General features: G+C 41.7%; 1 protein-coding gene across 2 annotated transcripts in view; it reads left to right on the plus strand.

The window, feature by feature from the left end:
• gulp1a (GULP PTB domain containing engulfment adaptor 1a) overlaps positions 1–21,065 on the plus strand; it is a 125,293-nt gene that overhangs the window by 50,297 nt on the left and 53,931 nt on the right. For both annotated transcript variants that reach the window (XM_034693455.1, XM_034693461.1), the window contains exon 2: positions 1,071–1,156. The gene's annotated coding sequence lies outside the window, so the exon portion shown is untranslated. The remainder of the gene's footprint in view (positions 1–1,070; positions 1,157–21,065) is intronic.

The raw sequence follows: 21,065 nt of genomic DNA on the forward strand, positions 1-21,065 counted from the left end.
AGCTGTGTAAACTCCACAAACACTGACACGTTCAGCTGAAGCTCTCCAGTTTACAGGGTCACTTTTAAAACCGTAACACCGGGAGAGATGCATTCGCGGTGGGTTTAGAGAAGACTGCTGTTACAAGCTGCTAAATCAAGAGAATCACAGCTTCTTCTTTTGAAAAGTACACACACATACAAAAAAGATAGAACAAATAGAAACTAATGAAAGAAAGAGAAATCAAGTGAATCACAGATGTGTGTGATGTTACTGTGGACGGTGGGCGGAATAAAAACACTGCGGTTAATCTACCAATCAGACACGTTCAGCATTGCAGGCCCTGCCCCCCAAAAGTCCCGGGACCTTTGAAAAGTCTCTGCACCACTAACAGGGCTGTGCAAAAAAATTTCAATACAATAAAAAATATCCATACTGTCGGCTCCCATTAGTTGAAGTATTTATATTGATGTTTCTGTAATCAAATTGAACCCCTTTATTATAATAACTAAGAATGTACATTTTGATTTAAATACTTTCCACTCAGTGGCACAGCAAGTTGTTTTCTCTGCTCCACTTTTACATTTTCTGTAAATGATGTAGAGCATTTCAAAGTCTTGTGATGTGTATCCTATCATATCTCATGTATCCTGATATGTATTGTATTGTGAGATCCTTTTCAACACCCAGCTCCACTCCCTACAGTAGCACTTCATTATAATGCTGTTTTCAATTCATCAAACAACTGCATGTTCTTTGTTTTGGATATTGCTCTGCGCTGTTTGCAGTTTCAATGATATTTTTCTTAATTGTGTCGCCCTGACTCAGCAGAAATAGCTCTGTCTCACTCTGATGGTGTAAACACAGAAAAACAACTCCTTATTATGTTTCCATCACAGCCTTAATTACTACTAAAAATACAAATGATGTTCTTTTCTAACACTCAATGAATTTCACAAGCAGCTTGTGGAGTGATGAATAACTGGTTGGATTGTGTGATGGTGTGTGAAGACTGCAGAGAGCACTGCTGGTGCATCTAACAAAGCGTGTTTCTTATGTGCATTGTTTTCTTCTTCTCTTCCTGCCCACAGAAGATGCAGAACTAATGAGCAGCCAGCAGCCTTTAGATGAGTGAGGCACTACAAAGAAACCTGAACATCAACCGTCCACACTAACCGTAAGGCTCCATATCTCCTGACTCTCTCACACTCCACAGCTGTCTCTGAAGTTATTATCATGATCATTATATCACACCACCTACTTCAAACCCCCTCAGTCATCATCATTCCACAGCACACCTGCTTATTGTTCTGATCAGTCATTTTCTTTGTGATTGCACAATAGACCGAAAGTGGCATGTGTTTTCACACATGCAGCTCTGGCAGCATGCTCAGCTGTGTATCCCTGTCAGGGCCTCGCTGCTTTGTGATAGATGGTAGACGAGGAGGAGGAGGAGGTGACATTTGTGATGCCATCCTGTATTTCTCAGATCATGAATCCGTGCTGCCTGTGACATTTCCACTTTACACATATAAGAGCATCATTCAAAGAAAAACAGTGCAGGTGAATAGCAGAGAATACAATGCACACCTTACAGTGGTACCAAAACATCCCATTACAGTGCTCGTTACAGTGACGCACCCACGATGCACACAGCCACAAACATGTCATGTGTGGTGTATGAGGAGAAAACCACATTGTGAAACAGTCACAAAAATAAAATATGAGGAATTGTGAGCATGAAAATACATTTCCTTTATTATTGATGTGGTGTTCCATAAATTACAAACCAATGTACACTACCGTTCAAAAGTTTGGGGTCACCCAGACAATTTTGTGTTTTTCATGAAAACTCACACTTTTATTTATCAAATGAGTTACAAAATGAATAGAAAACATAGTCAAGACATTGAGAATGTTAGAAATAATGATTTTTTATTTGAAATAATAATTTTGTCCTTCAAACTTTGCTTTCATCAAAGAATGATCCATTTGCAGCAACTACAGCATTGCAGACCTTTGGCATTCTAGCTGTTAATTTGTTGAGGGAATCTGAAGAAATTTCACCCCACGCTTCCTGAAGCACCTCCCACAAGTTGGATTGGCTTGATGGGCACTTTTTGCGTACCATACGGTCAAGCTGCTCCCACAACAGCTCAATGGGGTTGAGATCTGGTGACTGCGCTGTCCACTCCATTACAGACAGAATACCAGCTGCCTGCTTCTTCCCTAAATAGTTCTTGCATAATTTTGAAGTGTGCTTTGGGTCATTGTCCTGTTGTAGGAGGAAATTGGCTCCAATCAAGCGCTGTCCACAGGGTATGGCATGGCGTTGCAAAATTGAGTGATAGCCTTCATTATTCAAAATCCCTTTTATCTTTTACAAATCTCCCACTTTACCTGAACCAAAGCAGCCCCAGACCATCACATTACCTCCACCATGCTTGACAGATGGTGTCAGGCACTCTTCCAGCATCTTTTCACTTGTTCTGCGTCTCACTAATCTTCTTCTGTGTGATCCAAACACCTCAAACTTTGATTCGTCCATCTGTACCTTTTCCAATCTTCCTCTGTCCAATGGCTGTGTTCTTTTGCACATATTAATCATTCCCTTCTATTGGCCAGTCACAGATATGGCTTTTTCTTTGCCACTCTGCCTAGAAGGCCAGCATCCCGGAGTCGCCTCTTCACTGTAGACGTTGACACTGGCATTTTGCGGGTACCATTTAATGAAGCTGCCAGTTCAGGACCTGTGAGGCGTCTATTTCTCAAACTAGAGACTCTACTGTACGTGTCTTCTTGTTCAGTTGTTCACCGGGGCCTCCCACTTCTCTTTCTACTCTGGTTAGAGCCTGTTTGTGCTGTTCTCTGAAGGGAGTAGTCCACATCGTTGTACGAAATGTTCAGTTTCTTGGAAATTTCTCGCATGGAATAGCCTTCATTTCTAAGAACAAGAATAGACTGTGGAGTTTCATATGAAAGTTCTCTTTTTCTGACCATTCTGAGAGTATAATCGAAACCACAAATGTGATGTTCCAGATACTCAACTAGCTCAAAGGAAGGCCAGTTTTACAGCTTCTCTAACCAGTGAAACCATTTTCAGCTGTGCTAACGTAACTGCACAAGGGTTTTCAAGGTGTTTCTAATCGTCCATTAGCTTTCTAACACGATTAGCAAAGACAACCATTAGAACACTGGAGTGATGGTTGCTGGAAATGGGCCTCTATACACCTGTGTAGATATTCCATTAAAAACCAGACGTTTGCAGCTAGAATAGTCATTTACCACATTAACACTGTATGGAGTGTATTTCTGATTAATTTAATGTTACCTTCATTGAAAAAAACAGTGCTTTTTTTCTTTCAAAAATAAGGACATTTCTAAGTGACCCCAAACTTTTGAACGGTAGTGTATTTCAATCAGACGGCTCACATTGTAATGATTTGAATGTTTACTGCAGCAGTAGAACATTGTTATATTTGGTGTATACACTCCAACCTTATCACTCCTTGCAGATTTATTTTACCATTTATTTATTTTACAGATATTTGTGGAGTTGATGAGATGATATCTTAAACACCCTCGTAGGGGTCTGCAGGTGGATGCTGGGAAGTGGTGGGTCTGAAAGTATGAGTGCAGCACTGGTGGCATTGGAAGAGCAGAGGGAGTGACCTGAAATCCTATACAGACCACCAGTTATTTAACTAGCTTGCAGGTGATAGTCGGTGGAGGGACAGTGAGGCGTGACTCTCTTTATCTCCTCCTTATCATCGGCTCGCAGAGTAGCTGCCTTCTGCTGCACATCAATTTCAGCATAAAACCATAAAACATGCTTACTTTGGTGTCTCCACTTACTTTACTTTTTTACTGTCCTCTCCATGTTACAGTTTTTCTTGGCAAATCATAATATCCCTAGAACACATACTATTCCTATGGCACGTTACGTGATACCTGCATTCCTTGTCTGTTTTTGCTGAAGAGTAATGCCAAAATAACGTAAACTCACAAATCTCTACAGTGTTGGTTTAATTTTGAAAATCAGTGAAGGCCTGAGGACTTCTTGGCACGGCAAATAAAAGCTTTCGTATATAGTTTAGTGATGGAAAATGGAAATAAGCATAGTGAAATAAGGAAGACAGCCCAATCTGACTCTGTATGTTACATGAAACCAAGCTGCAGAATATCCTTTTCATGTCATGTCACATGTTTTTCTATTCACCGGTTGAAGTCAATTTTTGGCTCCTAAAGACAGATCCAGTTAGCTTTTGTTTTGGCACCGAGTCTACGAGTTCAGTTTTGAAAAAAACATTGTTGTCAGTTCAAGTTGAGTGCATCAGGAAGCTAAGTTAGAAATGAAGCTTTGTGAAGTCATTGGTCTTTGAATAATTTAACTAAGATTTTCTCTTGAAAACTGTGACATCTTTACAAACTTAGAAGGGTAGTGAGGTACAGAACAGGATAAGAACAGGATAAGATACTCCTCCATGGAGTAAAACTAAGAGCTGACAGAGCAGAGAGGAGAACAGAGTTTAAGTTGAACAGCAGCAGGATGATTGGATGATTGGCGCTATGGTGAAATGTGGTTGGTTTAATATTTAAAAGAGAGTTAATGCCCTCAATCAGCTGATCTCCAGAGCATAAAAGACACATAGGAAGAGATTGATAAAGAGAGACAGAGAGCTAAATGAATGAGTGATGACTTTGTGAATGAATGAGTAGAGACAGTCTTCTTTATTTAACTTATATGCTTAGCTCAATTTCTGTGCTCTGTTCTTACATTTTCATCTTCAAGAGCTGAAAAACATCCATGCATGGGATCATGTAATGACTGTGCTTACTTCCCCCATGGTGGTTTAAAATATTCAGTATCTCTGCAGCCTAAAGAGATGTTTTGTCTTCAGACGTCTCCCGAGCTTTAACTGCATCATTACTGCTCTGGAAGCTTCCCCCTGCAGATGAGCTGTTGTGCTGTTGGAGAGTCCGTCTCCTGTGTCTACATAAAGCCACGAGCAGCTCTCACTCATGAGTCATGATTGATCCTGTCAGACTGTGTTGAGGGCTGAGTTGTGTCTTTATTTCTTTGAACTGTGAGGGCATGACTGAGGTTTGCATCGCTTTTTCAGGTAGTCTTTATCTCTGATGGTCGTGCACCTGGTGACCCTCTGTGTCAGAAAATGAATTACATAACTCTGATAGATGTCAGACATTTTTTAAGGGTGTTTTAAAGAACTCTGTTTTTGGAAAAGCATTCCTGATCTTTGTCACAAATATCCTCCAAATCCACACTTTAATTTAACCTTTTATTACACGGCCATGATACTTCAGTTTGAGTTAGGGCTCTGGGTTTGAATTTCATCCAGCGCTGCCTGTGAAAACATTTAATTATACAACATTTTTACTTTCATTCTGAAAATTACAGTTCGCACAAGTTCAGCCTCTTGTTTTGCATCCTCAGGTCCTCACATCAGGTGGATGATGATGACTAAATCAGTGATTGAGGAACCGTCTCCTGGCGTTAACATCCAACAGACTGAACAGTATAATATTTAATCTGGATGTGTTTGCTTTGTAAGAGGTGTAAGGGCACATGAATGTTTAATTTATTACAGGAATGTGGACTTGAAAGTCAGTATTTACAAGCAGCCACTCTGAATACGGAGGGGTTCAAATTTATTGCCAAAAGTGAGATGTTAGTGTTAATTTAAGAACTATAAATGTGTTTAATTTGTCCAATAGTCAGAGATCACAATGTGCACAGTTAAGATCTGGTATATTACCCCTTCATAATGAAACTGAGAGAGATATAAAGGTGTGCCTAAGGATGAATGAGTATGTGATTTTGTGAGTTCAGTTAAGTAGAAAAGTGAATATTAGAATAGATCATTTTATTTAATAGTGTCCTTTATATCATAATTTATAAGAAAGTCTGTTTAAAAGAAGTGAATGTAGCTGACTTAGATCTGAGTCATATGAAGGATGGTCTTTTAATTGACTGTCTCTGATGTGTTGAATTGTCAGAATATACCATTAAAGCATGAGAGCGGAAAAGAAAGGAACTTTCAAAAAAGGACCTGCAAGACCTCCATCCATCCATTTTCTTCCGCTTATCCGGGGTCGGGCCGCGGGGGTAGCAGTCCAAGCAAATTGACCCAGACATCCCCTCTCCCTGGTGACACTTTCCAGCTCCTCCTGGGGAATCCCAAGGCGTTCCCAGACCAGGCGGGAGATATAATCCCTCAACCGCGTTCTGGGTCTACCCCGGGGCCTTCTCCCAGTTGGACGCGCCCGGAACACCTCTAAAGGGAGGCGTCCGGGAGGCATCCTTATCAGATGCCCGAACCACCTCAGCTGACTCCTTCCGACGCGGAGGAGCAGCGGCTCTACTCCGAGCTCCCTCCGGATGTCCGAGCTCCTGACCCTATCTCTAAGGCCGAGCCCAGACACCCTTCGCAGAAAGCTCATTTCAGCCGCTTGTATCCGCGATCTTATCCTTTCGGTCATGACCCACAGCTCATGACCATAGGTGAGGGTTGGAACGTAGACAGACTGGTAAATCGAAAGCTTTACCTTCCGGCTCAGCTCCCTCTTCACCATAATGGTCCGATACAACGTCCGCATCACTGCTGACACCGCACCAATCCGCCTGTGGATCTCACGCTCCATTTTACCCCCACTCTCGAACAAGACCCCGAGATACTTAAACTCCCCCAGTTGGAGCAAAGTCTCACTCCCCACCGAGAGAGAGCAATCCACCGTTTTCCGGCAGAGAACCATGGCCTCAGACTTGGAGGTGCTAACTCTCATCCCGGCCGCTTCGCATTGAGCTGCAAACCGCCCCAATGCCCGCTGGAGGTCCCCGCTCGAGGAAGCCAACAGAACCACATCGTCTGCAAAAAGCAGAGATGAGATTCCAAGCTCCCCGAACTGGAGACCCTCCTCCCCCCTGGCTGCACCTTGAGATCCTGTCCATAAAGATTACAAACAGGATCGGTGACAAGGGGCAACCCTGGCGGAGTCCAACACGCACCGAGAACGCGTCCGACTTTGTGCCAAGTATGCGGACACAACTCTCACTTTGGTCATACAGGGACCGGATAGCTCGCAGTAGCGGCCCCCGAACCCCATACTCCCGCAGTACCCCCCACAAGAGCCCCCGTGGTACACGATCGGGGCAAACTCCCATGCCCCCTCCAGGAGCCTCGCAAGGGTAAAGAGCTGGTCCACTGTCCCGCGGCCAGGATGAAAACCACATTGTTCCTCCTGTATCCGAGGTTCGACCTCCGGTCGGAACCTCCTTTCCAGCACCCTAGAATACACTTTTCCCGGGAGGCTGAGAAGAGCGATACCCCTATAATTGGAGCACACTCTCCGGTCCCCCTTTTTGAAAATGGGAACCACCACTCCACAGGCACCGTCCCAGACCTCCATGCGACACTGAAGAGGCGTGTCAGCCAAGACAGCCCAACAATGTCCAGAGCCTTCAGCATCTCAGTGCGAATCTCATCCACCCCCGGCGCCTTGCCACTGGGGAGCCTTTTTGACTACCTCAGTGACCTCTGCCAAGGAAATGGACGAGTCCTCCGCTGGGTCTTCAGACTCTGCCTCCTCCTCGAAGGACGTGTTGGCTGGATTTAGGAGATCCTCAAAGTGTTCCTTCCACCGCCCGACGATATCCCCAGTCTGGGTCCGCAGTTCCCCACCCCACCTGCAAGACCTTCTGTTTGAATTTCTTGAGTTAAGGAAGCTTTGTAGGCATCTGCATATGTGTGTATGAAAATACACTCACCAGCCACTTTACACTAGTAGGTACACCTTGCTAGTAAAAGGTTGGACCCCCTTTTGACTTCAGAACTGCCTTAATTGTTCGTGGCATACTTTCCACAAGGTGTTGGAAACATTCATCAGAGATTTCTGTCCATATTGACATGATAGCATCACGCAGTTGCTGCAGATTTGTCGGCTGCACATCTATGATGCGAATCTCCCATTCCACCACATCCCAAAGCTGCTCTGTTGGATTGAGATGTGGTGACAGTGGAGGCCAGTGGAGTACAGTGAACTCATTGTCATGTCCAAGAAACCAGTTTGAGATGACATGAGCTTTGGGACCTGGTGCATTATCCTGCTGGAAGTAGCCATAAGAAGATGGGTACACTGTGGTCATAAAGGGATGGACATGCTCAGCAACAATACTCAGGTAGGCTGCAGAGTTGAAACAATGCTCAATTGGTGCTAAGGGGCTCAAAGTGCACCAAGAAAATATCCCCCACACTATTTCATCACCACCGCCAGCCTGAACTGTTGATACAAGGCAGGATGGATCCATGCTTTCATGTTGTTTACGCCAAATTCTAACCCTACCATCTGGATGTCGCAGCTGAAATTGAGACTCGTCAGACCAGGCAATGTTTTTTAATCTTCTTTTGTCTAGTTTCGGTGAGCCTATGTGAATTGTGTTCTCAGCTGACAGGACCGGTGTGGTCTTCTGCTGCTGTATCTAATATTCAAGGTTCGACGTGTTGTGGATTCAGAGATGGTATTCTGCATTCCTTGGTTGTAACGAGTGGTTATTTGAGTTACTGTTGCCTTTCTATCATCTGGAACCAGTCTGCTCATTCTCCTCTGACCTCTGACCTTTCACATCAACAAGGCATTTTTCGTCCACACAGCTGCCACTCACTGGATCTTTTCTCTTTTTCGGTCCATTCTCTGTAAACCCTAGAGATGGTTGTGCGGGAAAATCCCAGTAGATCAGCAGTTTCTGAAATACTCAGACCAGCCCATCTGGCACCAACAACCATGCCACGTTCAAAGTCACTTAAATCCCCTTTCTTCCCCATCCTGATGCTTGGTCTGAACTTCGGCAAGTTGTCTTGACCATGTCTACATGCCTACATGCATTGAGTTGCGGCCATGTGATTGGCTGATTAGCTATTTGTGTTAACAAGCAATTGAACAGATGTACCTAATAAAGTGGTATATTACGCACCATATTCACCCTCATATCTACACATACATGTAGATATGATGATGAATATGGTGCATTACTATTTGTGTGTGGTTCATGTCTGCTTGATGATGTTATCGTACTGTATGCTATGAGATAGTGGAATAATTTGGTTGATTTCAAAAATAATGTGTGTCCAACCACTCAAAGTGCTTTTACCTTATCATCACATTCTATCATTTACACCACCCTCACACTGATGACAGAGCAGATATAGTAGAGGACCATCAGTATTACCTAATCCCATTCATATGCATTCACACACCGCTGACTGTGGGTGCAGTTTGGGGTTCAGTGTCTTGCCTGAGGACACTTCTGATCTTCACAACCTTCCGATTGAAAGACGACCACCTCTGAGCTACAACTGAGCTATACAGCCGCTCTGGTGATGAAAAGAGACACATCACATCACATCACTGACAAAACATCCTTTCTCTTTTCTGTCTGCCTCAGAGTGAGTGGCATTCAGCAGAGAGTCCAAACTCTGTTCAACTGGAGGCTTCATTTCAGAGGCAGCCGGGACACAGGGTGATGAAGAAGGAGAGCTGTGTGCTGCAGAGTTGAAGCTTTGATGTTTCTTGCATTGAGAATGGCAGCATTGTAGAAAATGTGATCAAAGTTTTCTTTTGGATAGACCTCCGAAGAGTAATGTGTTGCTGCACTGTGCTGCTCTGAGATGCACCTCGCTAACCATTTAAAAGGGAGACGGTTTGTGTGGTTGCAGAAGGTCCTCTTTATCTGTTGTGTTCCATCTGAGCGTCTGTGCACCTTGTGGCTTGTACGGAGATCCTTGTCTCCCCCCCTTCTCTTTATTTAGAGAGTAAATGAGAGCAAACATGACCTGAAAAGAAAGAAAACACAGAGCTTTTGAAAAGAATAGAGCTTGCCAGGCTCTCCAGTGTAGTTGCTCCATGTAAAACAGTAGCTGACAGTTAAATATGGCTTTCTAGAAATTACTTTTGCTACATTTTACGTTGAAGCCTGGGAGCGTGTTATCATGCAGAAACAGGAGTGGAGGTTGGAAGTAAATTATTGAGGTAGATTTGGGCCATAAACGGGCCCCTGAAATACTTCTGTGAGATTTATGGGAGTGTTCTCCAGTTTAAGCAGCATTTTTATTTCCCACGAACACGTCTGCAATCTGCAGGGAAATGCAAATGCAATGAGAACCTGCTATCAGACACTGTATTACACTGTATTGTTTCATGTCATCCTGATACTGCAGACTTACTTTACTCATCTTTGTTCAGATATTAAGTTTTTCATCTCTTGAAACCTCATTACATCGAGTCATTGAGTCTGATTGTGTGTATTCTGGAGAGATTAAAGAAGGAAATGATTAAGAAAAAGCTTGTTGGTTTTTAGGAGGCAGTGGGGATAGTTATGCTGTCTGGGATGCAGCGTAAGCATTCATTCATCATGATCAACATCTCCACAATCTTTATCCAAACACTTCATAAAAGCCGCCCTGCCCCTGCAGATATACTCTGCTCGCTCCAACTCGTTCCTCTCCCCGGGAATCCAGATCGTTCAGTGGAGAAGCAGACGTCAGAGTGTGATCTGAAAAATACTGACAACACTATTACTATGTCTTTAACCCAAGCCAGTGAGGTTTTTTATTTCAAAGTCATTATCTGGTTTGGACTGCTATGTGGAAAATCAGGAGTCCTGTTGGTTTTTCTACATTAGATGCAAATCTTACTGCATGTTTTACATTTTAAGAACAATGTCATCAGATTATAGCTGCAGCTGTAGTTCATTTGTAGACACCTACACATGACAGGGGTTAGTTTCAAGTAGGGACGGGCATTTCAAGCCAAAATACTATTCGATAATCATTGGCATCTATTCGCTGAATATTTCGAATACACACACACACACACATACACACACACCTGTCCCATCAACAGCCCGTTTGTGTGGCAGTCACGTTAACCAGTAGCAGGAAGAGGTGCTGCTAGTAGCGGGCACTGACCACGTCTCTCTTGATCTGTACATCAGTGTTTCTGTGACACAGCTTGGCGTATGTGTTTACATTTTACAGCCATGCTCAGTCTCTGGAAATACGCGTGTAGTAGTGTGAGATTCAGAAACAGAGAAAATCGCTGTGACTGAGGCGACTGTTTTCTTCTTCTTTTGCTATTTAATTCAGTTAGCATTCTTCTTCTGTTTGCTAATGCGGTTAACAAAGTTCTTTAAGATGCTCTAACCCCCGTCTGGCAGGAATACTGTATTACAACTAGGCACTGGTGAAAATGATGAAAAATGTTACTTTTAAAATAAGAAAATATTCAGAGTAACTCTTTGCAGTGATCACACAAAGAGAGGTTTGGTAAAATCCATTAACCTCTCAACAGCTCTGAGTATATAGATAACATGAAATTTGCTCACATTGTATCGTATCTCCCCTTCAAAAGCGTAAATTATTGAAGGCCGTTTAATTTCCCATGACTCTTCTTGCTCCACTTTGGGACTCTTTGAAATTATCATTGCCTCAAACTGTAAGTGTATTTAATTCAGTTAGCATTCTTCTTCTGTTTGCTAATGCGGTTAACAAACTTATTTAAGATGCTCTAACCCCCGTCTGGCGGGAGTACTGTATTACAACTAGGCACTGGTGAAAATGATGAAAAATTTTACTTTTAAAATGATAAAATATTCAAAGTAACTCTTTGATTTTTACTAAATGAACGAATATTCCAATATTTGAAAATCATTGCCCATCTCTAGTTTCAAGTTAGAATGAAGTTTGGGTACAATTCAAATCGACTTATTGTGGGATTGTTATGTAAACTGAAACCTCACAGCTTTAAAGGTCAGTGTTGGAGTTTTTGCAAAGTCAGTCCTGTTTAAACGTTCTGTGAGTCTACTTCTTATTTTACTTTCCTACTTGTTTTCCCTTTTGTTTTGAGATCTTATTCTTTTTTTTTGTTCAAATGTGATCGTTTGTACAGTATGTGTAGGTGTGTGTGTGTGTGTGTGTGTGTGTCAGGTCTAGATACCCTGAGGACTGAGCATCATCGACTGTATATTAATATGGACAACACGCCTCCATCTCCTCCCATCGTTAAACATTGAAGCCAAATTACTGACACGATGGGTGCTGACATGTTACACCAGTGACTTAATTTAGAGCCAAAGTATGCACAAACATGATCTGGTTGGTTAATCTGCAGGATTAATGTCCCACCCCTTCAGCAAACACAGTTATTGAAGTTTTAATGGCTCTTGTGTTTGTTTAAGAGCGTTTTCTCTCACCGTCCCCTCCTTCTACGTCCCCTCCTTCTCTGCTCGCCACATTTGACAACAGGCTGTCCATCATGATGTCACATCCCCACCTTTTAGAACAACAAAGAACTAATTGAAACTTAACTTTTCTGAAAACACGGCACATAAATCAGCTCGATAAGAACATTGAAATGACAGCATGTTTCAGAAAGTTTAATCGATGTGTATCATAGTTTTGTAGTTTGACTGATGTTCCCTCCGTTATTGAGGAGCAGGATTTATGACCTATACTGCAACCAGTCACCAGGAGGAGCTCTAGAAATCTGTCTTCACACATTCTGTGCTCAGTGCTCAGAGGTCCCACACTGATGTTGTACTTTCAAACAGTATAATGTCGCTCTCACAAAGCTCATTCTCACACTCCTGGAGGCTCCTGCACAACCTTCAAATATGTTGCTCATTTGTTTTTTGGTACCGATTGTGGAAAATACTTGGGATAAATCCAGCTCGTGCCATTTTGAAGGTACAATACACAAAGAGCCTGTGGTGTAATGCTTGCTCACAATAACCATGAAAATGACTAAGTACTTGAAAAGAATGAGTGTTCCATCAGTTCTAACACAAGAATCCCAAAGGGGTAAACATGTCAGAGTCAGAGGGAGCTAAAACATATTTCATATAAATCATTTAAAAGCTATTTCTGCCCCGACTGATCCCTTCCATCTGGAGGAGTATCAAAGAGACACTCGTCTGCACTCATAAGATATCCTGAGGAGAGCCACCATTTAGGAGCCTGAGTCACAAACATGTACAGTAAAAGTGCAGAACACAGAAGAGCTGAGTTATAAAGACTTAATAGTGACTTTATTCCCAAGCAGGATCCATTATCAGTCATGACTTTATATTTCCATGTAGATGGATCAGACAGACAGAGGCGGGTCCAGACTTGTTGAACTGGGGTGGCCCAGCTGCAGCTCTGATTTGTGCAGGGATGGCATGTAGTTTGTGTGCACCTAGATCCTTATCAAAACAGCATTTATCTAGTTCTGTCTTTACTTATCATGAACTAACATTTTATATATTTATAGTTATATTTATAGTCCACTTCAAGATCCTACTCATCACCTACAAAGCCCTCAATAACCTCGCCCCCTCATACATGACTGACCTCCTCAAACGCCACTCCCTGTCTCGCCGCCTTAGATCATCAGATGCCAATCTCCTGTCCCCTATCACCAAGATGAAGCACCGCACCTTGGGGGACAGAGCCTTTGCCATCACTGCCCAACTCTCTGGAACTCTCTCCCTCCAAACATCCTCAACTCTGACTCACTCCAATCATTTAAAAACCACCAATTTTGTATATATTTGTATTATTCTTTTTCTGTAAAGCGACTTTGAGAACCAAGAAAAGAGCTATACAAAACATATCAATTTTTATTCTTATTCAACAGTTGTTCCCTAGTTAATTCTTTCAAGACTCAAACATAAGATGCATATTCCCATGCATATCATTACAGCATTAAGTTTCAATTGAAGAAATTTAGTAACTTTAAAATGCCACAAAACCTTCTAGCATTCTGTTGCAACACAGTGCAATAAGTAAGTCTGAGCCGAAGTTGAAGTCGTCACAGGGGAGAGATGGTATAGCTGTAAAACGGGGCAGAACAGTGCTGTGTGTGTGCATGTCAGAGTGTGTGTAGAAACTCCCCTTGTGTGTTCAAACTTCAGGCCTCTGGTGCTCCTGCAACACTGGGTACATGAGAGAGCACCAATATCATGCCATTGTGCATTCAATGTAAAAGTACAGAGGCGTGATGATTGCTTGTTGTAACTGTGTATCTGTGATTATACTTGCGTTACAAAAAGGTTTACTGATTAAAAAACAACAAAGAGTTTTCAATTAGTTTTCGCTCACTTGAAAATGTCGTATTGGCTCACAGCCTCAATGATCTACAGCAACATTTGCTAACTCTCTTTGAGCATATTTGTTCTTGTCCTTTCTGATCATGGAGTGGCATCAATCTCTCAATCAATGCCAGATCACAACTTTACATGTGAAGTGTAGACTGAACTCTTTGTATCATCAACATCATAACTGTAACTAACAGGACTTTGGCAGCTCTCTCTGGTCCAAACATCATTTCTAAACTTTCAGTGTGGTTTTAAGAAACAGCCATGTTGTAAACCTCCTGTAACTTTAGATCCCTTTTAAAACAAATCAGCAGATTTTTTCATCATGACGTGGTGGAATATTCCCTGATTTGTTCACCCTCCTCCCTTCACAAAGCATGTGGGATTGTCATTACTGCTTTCACAAAGTTTTCCAACTCTGCGCTGCTTTTCTTTTTTAATCTTTTATAACAAGAATGTTCAGTCATGACGATCACAATAATCCGATGTTATTGTCAGAAACTCAGTTTAATATAAACAACACACAGAAACTTGAAGGTCGTCAGCCCTGAGATCATCTGAGAGTTGATTATTCTGGTGGACAGAGCAGTGATCACACAAAGAGAGGTTTGGTAAAATCCATTAACCTCTCAACAGCTCGGAGTATATAGATAACATGAAATTTGCTCACATTGTATCGTATCTCCCCTTCAAAAGCGTAAATTATTGAGGGCCGTTTAATTTCCCATGACTCTTCTTGCTCCACTTTGGGACTCTTTGAAATTATCATTGCCTCAAACTGTAAGTGTAACACAAACGAAGCAGAACAGAGCCGTGAATGACACGCTCACAACAACATTTGGACCTTGACTGGTGTTCCCAATTTCACTGTATCCAAGTGAAATCAAAGTCCTCCTCAATGGTCATATTTAGAGAAAACCTTGAGGGTTCAAACATCTTTGAACTCTGTTTCATCGTTTAAAAGATAAGCTAATCGGCTTAAAAGAAGTGCCATTAGAAAAAGTCCAAATTCGTAACAGAAATGTTGTGTATCAAAGCGTGTCAGATTTCAGGCTAATAGCAGGGATGCTCTATTTCAGCTCTCTGCTGGCCTTGGTGGTATTAGACTGAGTTCACTTACACCTACTGTGAGATGATGTGGTTATAAAACAGTTTCACTGAAAGAAAAAACATTCAGTCAGCTAGAAAATGAATGTTCCCACAGTTCTTCTGTGTGTCTCTGTGGGATTTGACAAAGTAATATGCAAAACAGACCAACAAATCAATGTTTTAACTTTTTCAGGCAAAGCTGCACAGAGAGAAGTGTGTTTGTCAGTTTCAAGAAAGTAGGAGAAGATTCTTCTAGTGAGGATAAAACACACACATGAGGCAACTCAGAGATAACACACACTGCTCTGTCCTCAGGGCCACTAAAGTCAACACACTGTAAAAGCTCCTCACAACCTCTATAAAGGTTTTATACTGTAAACTGAAAAATGTGAGTCGAGGAGAATGTCCCTCTTCAAGGTTGTTTCATCTACAAATGACTATTTACCCTCAAAACAATAAGGTGAGCCCGTTGTTATTGTTGGCACTAAAGGTCGGGGAAAGAAGCTGAGCGGTGCTGTGCTCCATATAGAAATGTGACCTTGTTGAGGAGGGGACTCAATAAACTGAGATAAAAATAAAAAGTTGTAGTTGGCACTTAAGGTTAGTCCTGTCGTAATACAGAGTTATTGTATGAAGGTCTGACGTACAGTTTCACTTTCACACCATTGTGTTTCTTATCTGTGGAGAAAAGCTGATCCATGGAAAGGTTTCTGATTTAATCCTGAAGTTTTTCCTACATTCACATTCAGTTCTATCAAAAATACACATCAGTATATTATGGGTACGGAAAGTATTCATACCCCTTCACTGTTTCTACATTTTGTTGTGTTACAGCCTTATTCCTAAATGGATTAAATTATTTTTTACCCTCAGAATTCTACACACAATACCCCATAATGACAAAGTGAAAAATGTTTTTTAGAATTTTTTGCAAATTAATTAAAAATAAAACACTCAAATATCGCATGTACATAAGTATTCACATCTTGTACTCAATACTTAGTTGAAGCACCTTTGGCAGAGATTACAGCCTCCAGTCTTCTCAGGTATGATTCTACAAGCTTAGCACACCTGGGTTTGGTGAGTTTCTCCCATTCTTCTTTGCACATCCTCTCAAGCTTGATGAGGTTTGATGGGGAGCGTTGGTGCAAAGCTATTTTCAGGTCTTTCCAGAGCTGTTCAATAGGGTTTAAGTCCGGGCTCTGGCTGGGCCACTCAAGGACATTCAGAGACTTGTCCTGAAGCCACTCCTCTGTCATCCTGGCTGTGTGCTAAGGATCATTGCCCTGTTGGAAGGTGAACCTTCACTGCAGTCTGAGGTCGAGAGTGCTCTGGAGCAGGTTTTTCATTAATAATCTCTGTTTGCTTTGCTGCGTTCATCTTTCCATCGATCCTGACTCTCTCAGTTCCTGCCACTGAAAAACATCCCCACAGCATGATGCTGCCACCACCATGCTTCACTGTAGGGATGTATTGGCCAGATGAATAGAGGTGCCTGGTTTCCTCCAGACATTCCGAAGAGTTCAATCTTGGTCATCAGACCAGAGAATGTTGTTTCTCATGGTCTGAGAGTCACGTAACAAAATGTAGAAATAGTGAAGGGGTATGAATACTTTCCGTACCCACTGTATATTCACAGTTTTGAATCATGGACAATTTCTCCGAGTCTTTAGTGTAAACAAACACAGCAGACAGGCCATTAATGTTAAAATAACTGTCAAGCTAAAGGTAGGTGGTACCTGGTGCGTCCATTTAAGTATCAAATACTATGTTTCACAGAACATTTTGTAAGAAAACTTATGTTGCTGCCACAAATTGCTGCTATTCTATTTCCTTCTGCAGTCAGCTAGCTCCCTGATTGGCCATCTTTAAATTTCACCTGAAAGTCCTCAGATGGCTGATCGGCTGTCCTCTGGGCTCCCTCACCAGAACAGATCTAATTCACTAGGACTAGAAACACACCACATCAGTGTTTTTGTACAGCCACAGAAGATTTTCTAGTGGGGAAAGCCTCCCTAAGTATTGACTTTTGAAAAGTTAGGAAACTAATTCTCAGCAGATTTTTCGCTCTTTAAGCTTCTCCTGGACTTCACTTTGTTTTCAGCTGTAGTCATATTTCCACCTTAAAGCTCTATTCAAACTCAGCCAGGACAAACAAACAGAGGCCGTGAACCATCTGACATCCTTCCATTTCTCTTCCCTGTTGAATAAAATTCATTAGGTTTAAAGATGCATGTTTGTATGCCCCCCGCTGGGAAATGCATTTAATGAACACCAAACTTTGACTCTGCTGGAATGTTTGCCAGAGTTGTGCTAAAGTTTAACAGTAAGGAAAACAGTTTGTCTGTTACTGCACCTGAGCTCATTAAATCAGAAACAATACGATTGCATTATCAATAGGAATAATGTTTGAGCTACTACAATCAGGTGCAGTAGCTCTCTGCAGTTTAATAGGTTAGTACTGTTGGAGAAAAAGACCAAACACATCCTGATCACCCTGTTACGAAGTGTCCATACTAAAGACTGCTGTGACCATGAATTAATTATTGATTAATTATTAATGATGTTGTTTTCTGACCTTAATTATTAATGCCTGCATGTGCAACTTGAAAACAAAATTTGAAAGTTTAAAAATGTTCACTTTGACTCTTAGAAAGAAAAAAAACATGTTTTTGTTTACGTGGTCGCACAGAGAGTGTAAAACTGATTTATCGAAGAGTTGATCGTAAATAATAAAAGCATGTTTATTCTCATAAATAGCTCATAACAGCAGACACAACATGACCTTTGGAGCTATCTGGAGCAGGTAACTCAGCAGTGACAGGAACATAAGCTGCAGACAGATCCCAGCTCTCACCTTGTGCCTCCTGAAATTGCACAGCTTGTCTCTTTAAATAAGCTCCCCGGTGTACATTCAGCAAAAAACGGCCAGTTCATGACCTATCGAGTTTTCTTGTTGTACAATTTGAAGGCAAATTGATTTCATGATGACGTGCTCCTTTTTTTAAACAGATTATATGCTACTGTACGCGCAATGGGACTATTAATAAGAGCTTTTGATCCTTATATTTAAACAGATAATCCATATATCTTACAAAGATCATGTTATTCTAATTAAACAGATATAGTTTAATCAGTTAGAGGGGTATGATAGTCCATAGATAAGCCCTTTTCTCTCAGATTTGAGAGTGTGTGTGTCAGAGCAGGGTTTCTGTACAGTATGAACGTCTCCTCTCGCTCTCACTACAGAGGCATGATAAACATTCATACAGAGGAGGTCATGTGAGACGTCCACGATCAGAGGAAGTGCAGTGTGTTTGTACAGGCAGCTTCTTTATTTTCCCTCACTGTTTTACACAGCCTTTATAAACCAAACACGTGTGGTCCACTAGACAGATCCATCTCATCTTCTGCTGCTGTAGTATCTGGTGTTAAGTTCAATACGTCTAAAAAAAAAAGGGTTTTGGCCTCTAAAATCAGAAACCCATCTGGATTAAATTCAGGGCCTGGTTGTTCAAACTGTTTCAGTTTGCTTAGAATGATCCAGATTTTAAAATCCACTTTTTTGCCCCAGCTTTTCAAAGACAAACTGGATAACATAAATCTGATGTGGACACAGATTTCAATTGTTCACCAAAGTTTTAAATGGGACAACATGCAATCTACTTTGTCTACAGGGGGCGCCAAGATCTGGAATTATGTTTTATACTAATAGATGTTTTGTGAAATATTTTAAGGGGATTGAATCCTTCCCAACCAAGCAGCAACCTCTGGCCGCGAGAATTGAGTCCAATGTGGAAGTGCTAAAAACTACAGTTCATCGAGTGTCCGCTTGAGGCTGTCTCCGGAAGTACAGGAAACCACATACACACCCATTCAAAAAAGACAATCTTTGCAGCAGAAATAAACATGTTTACAGCCTGGTACAAAAAACGAGTTTAGTCTGGATAGCTCATTTCACGATTCACGATATTAAGATTACGAGTTTTCCATTACGAGAGGCACAGCTGACTTGACTGACAGGCGGGAACACTGTAGCTGTTGGCTAGGAGGCTCAAAGCCCGCCTATTTACGTCACTATCGCTCGACAGCAGTTGTGCTAGGTTAAACATTTCCAATATGGCTGCCACTGTCGATTGGCCTCAAAACAGGGCTTCAGAAACAGATTGGTGACATCATGTATACTATGTCCATTACTTATACAGTCTGGTCCCAAACCCAAAGTCTAACTCTTCTACCTCCTGTTAGAAAAATAGTGACTCAAGAACAAAATGTCTAAAAAATAATCTTTTATCTCAATAAACCAATCAATCTTTATTTGTATAGCGCCAAATCACAACAAACGTTATCTCAAGACACTCTTAGAAACATAGGAGGTCTAGACCGTACTCTATGTCAAATTATGAATAGAGACCCAACACCAAGACAGGACAAGACTCAGTCTTAACCCACCTTAAACCACCATGAGCATTGCACTTTGCAATATTTAGTTAGTTACAGCGCTGAGGAAAAACTTCCTTTTAACAGGCAGAAACCTCGAGCAGAACCAGACTCATGTTAGACAGACATCTGCCTCGACCGAGTTGGGTCAGGAAAGAGGGATAGAGGAGAATAAGAGAGAGAGGGAGTGGTGAAGAGATGAGTAGTAGAAGCTGTTGCCGCTGGAGTAGTATTGTTTTGTTTTATCTACCTAAAATGTAATTACATTTTGTCGTGTAATCTGGACTGAATCCATCAGATTCTTTGGATGAAAGTTTTTCAGATCCTTCTATCAACTCATCAAGAAAATAATCTACATATTTATTTATAGTAGGAATAATTACTGCTCTGTTAGACCTAACAGATGATGAACTTAACCATTTAGAAAGTGTGCACTCAGTAGATTATCATTTGCCTGTACAGCTTTCAGCAGCAGTACGCTAACACGATGTAATAATGAATGATGAATGCATTCTTCTGCTATATATGGAGTGCACTTAAAGACTTCCTTAAGCATGAGAGTGAATCTCACACTAGACTGCACTCACAGTATATGCTCATTACTGTAACCCAGAGTAATATGTAGAGAATATTTCAGCTGTAATGTATCACATGGGTGAAAAGCCTGCTCTGCCTCTAAAGAGCAGTGATAATCCTGTTACATATTCACACAGGGTTAACACAGCTCCTCTCTATTGGCTTGTTTACATCACAGGCTGACTAAAGCGTCCATGTTTAGGTTTTCATGTTAGTCATTGGTGTTCATAGAGATGCTTTCTCAGCTGGGAACATATCAGACAGAGCTGTTAGCCAAGCAGCATGGCTCTATGAACGGAAATGTGCAATCCTGTACTAACATTCATGTCCTCCAACACATGAGTTGCAATAAAATAATTGCTAGTGCCATCATCATCATCTATGGCTTAGAGGAAGAGTGGGTCGTCCCCCAATTGGTAGCCCACAAGTTGGGCAGTCTGGTTAACCAGCAGCAGGACGAGGTGCTGCTAGTAGCGGGCACTGACAGTGTCTGTCTCGATCTGTACGTCGGTGTTTCTGTGACGCAGTGTGGCGTGTGTGTTCACATTTTACAGCCATGCTCAGTCTCTAGAAATACTGTTTGTGTGTAGTAGTGTGAGATTCAGAAACGGAGAAAATCGCCCCAACTGCCGTTAATGTTTTCTTCTTCTTTTGCTATTAATTGCGGTTAGCATTTTTCTTCTTCTGTTCCTTAATTCGGTCAGCAAACTGCTTTAATACGCTCTTTGAAGTTTTTCTGTTAAAGCCTCACGTGATTGGTCAAGACGTGGTGGCGTCTTGACCAATCACGTGTCTACATTGAGCAGAACGGGGAAGGGAGGGGTTCCAGACA

Source organism: Notolabrus celidotus, chromosome 10 (genome assembly GCF_009762535.1).
Source record: "Notolabrus celidotus isolate fNotCel1 chromosome 10, fNotCel1.pri, whole genome shotgun sequence".
Lineage (NCBI taxonomy): Eukaryota > Metazoa > Chordata > Actinopteri > Labriformes > Labridae > Notolabrus > Notolabrus celidotus.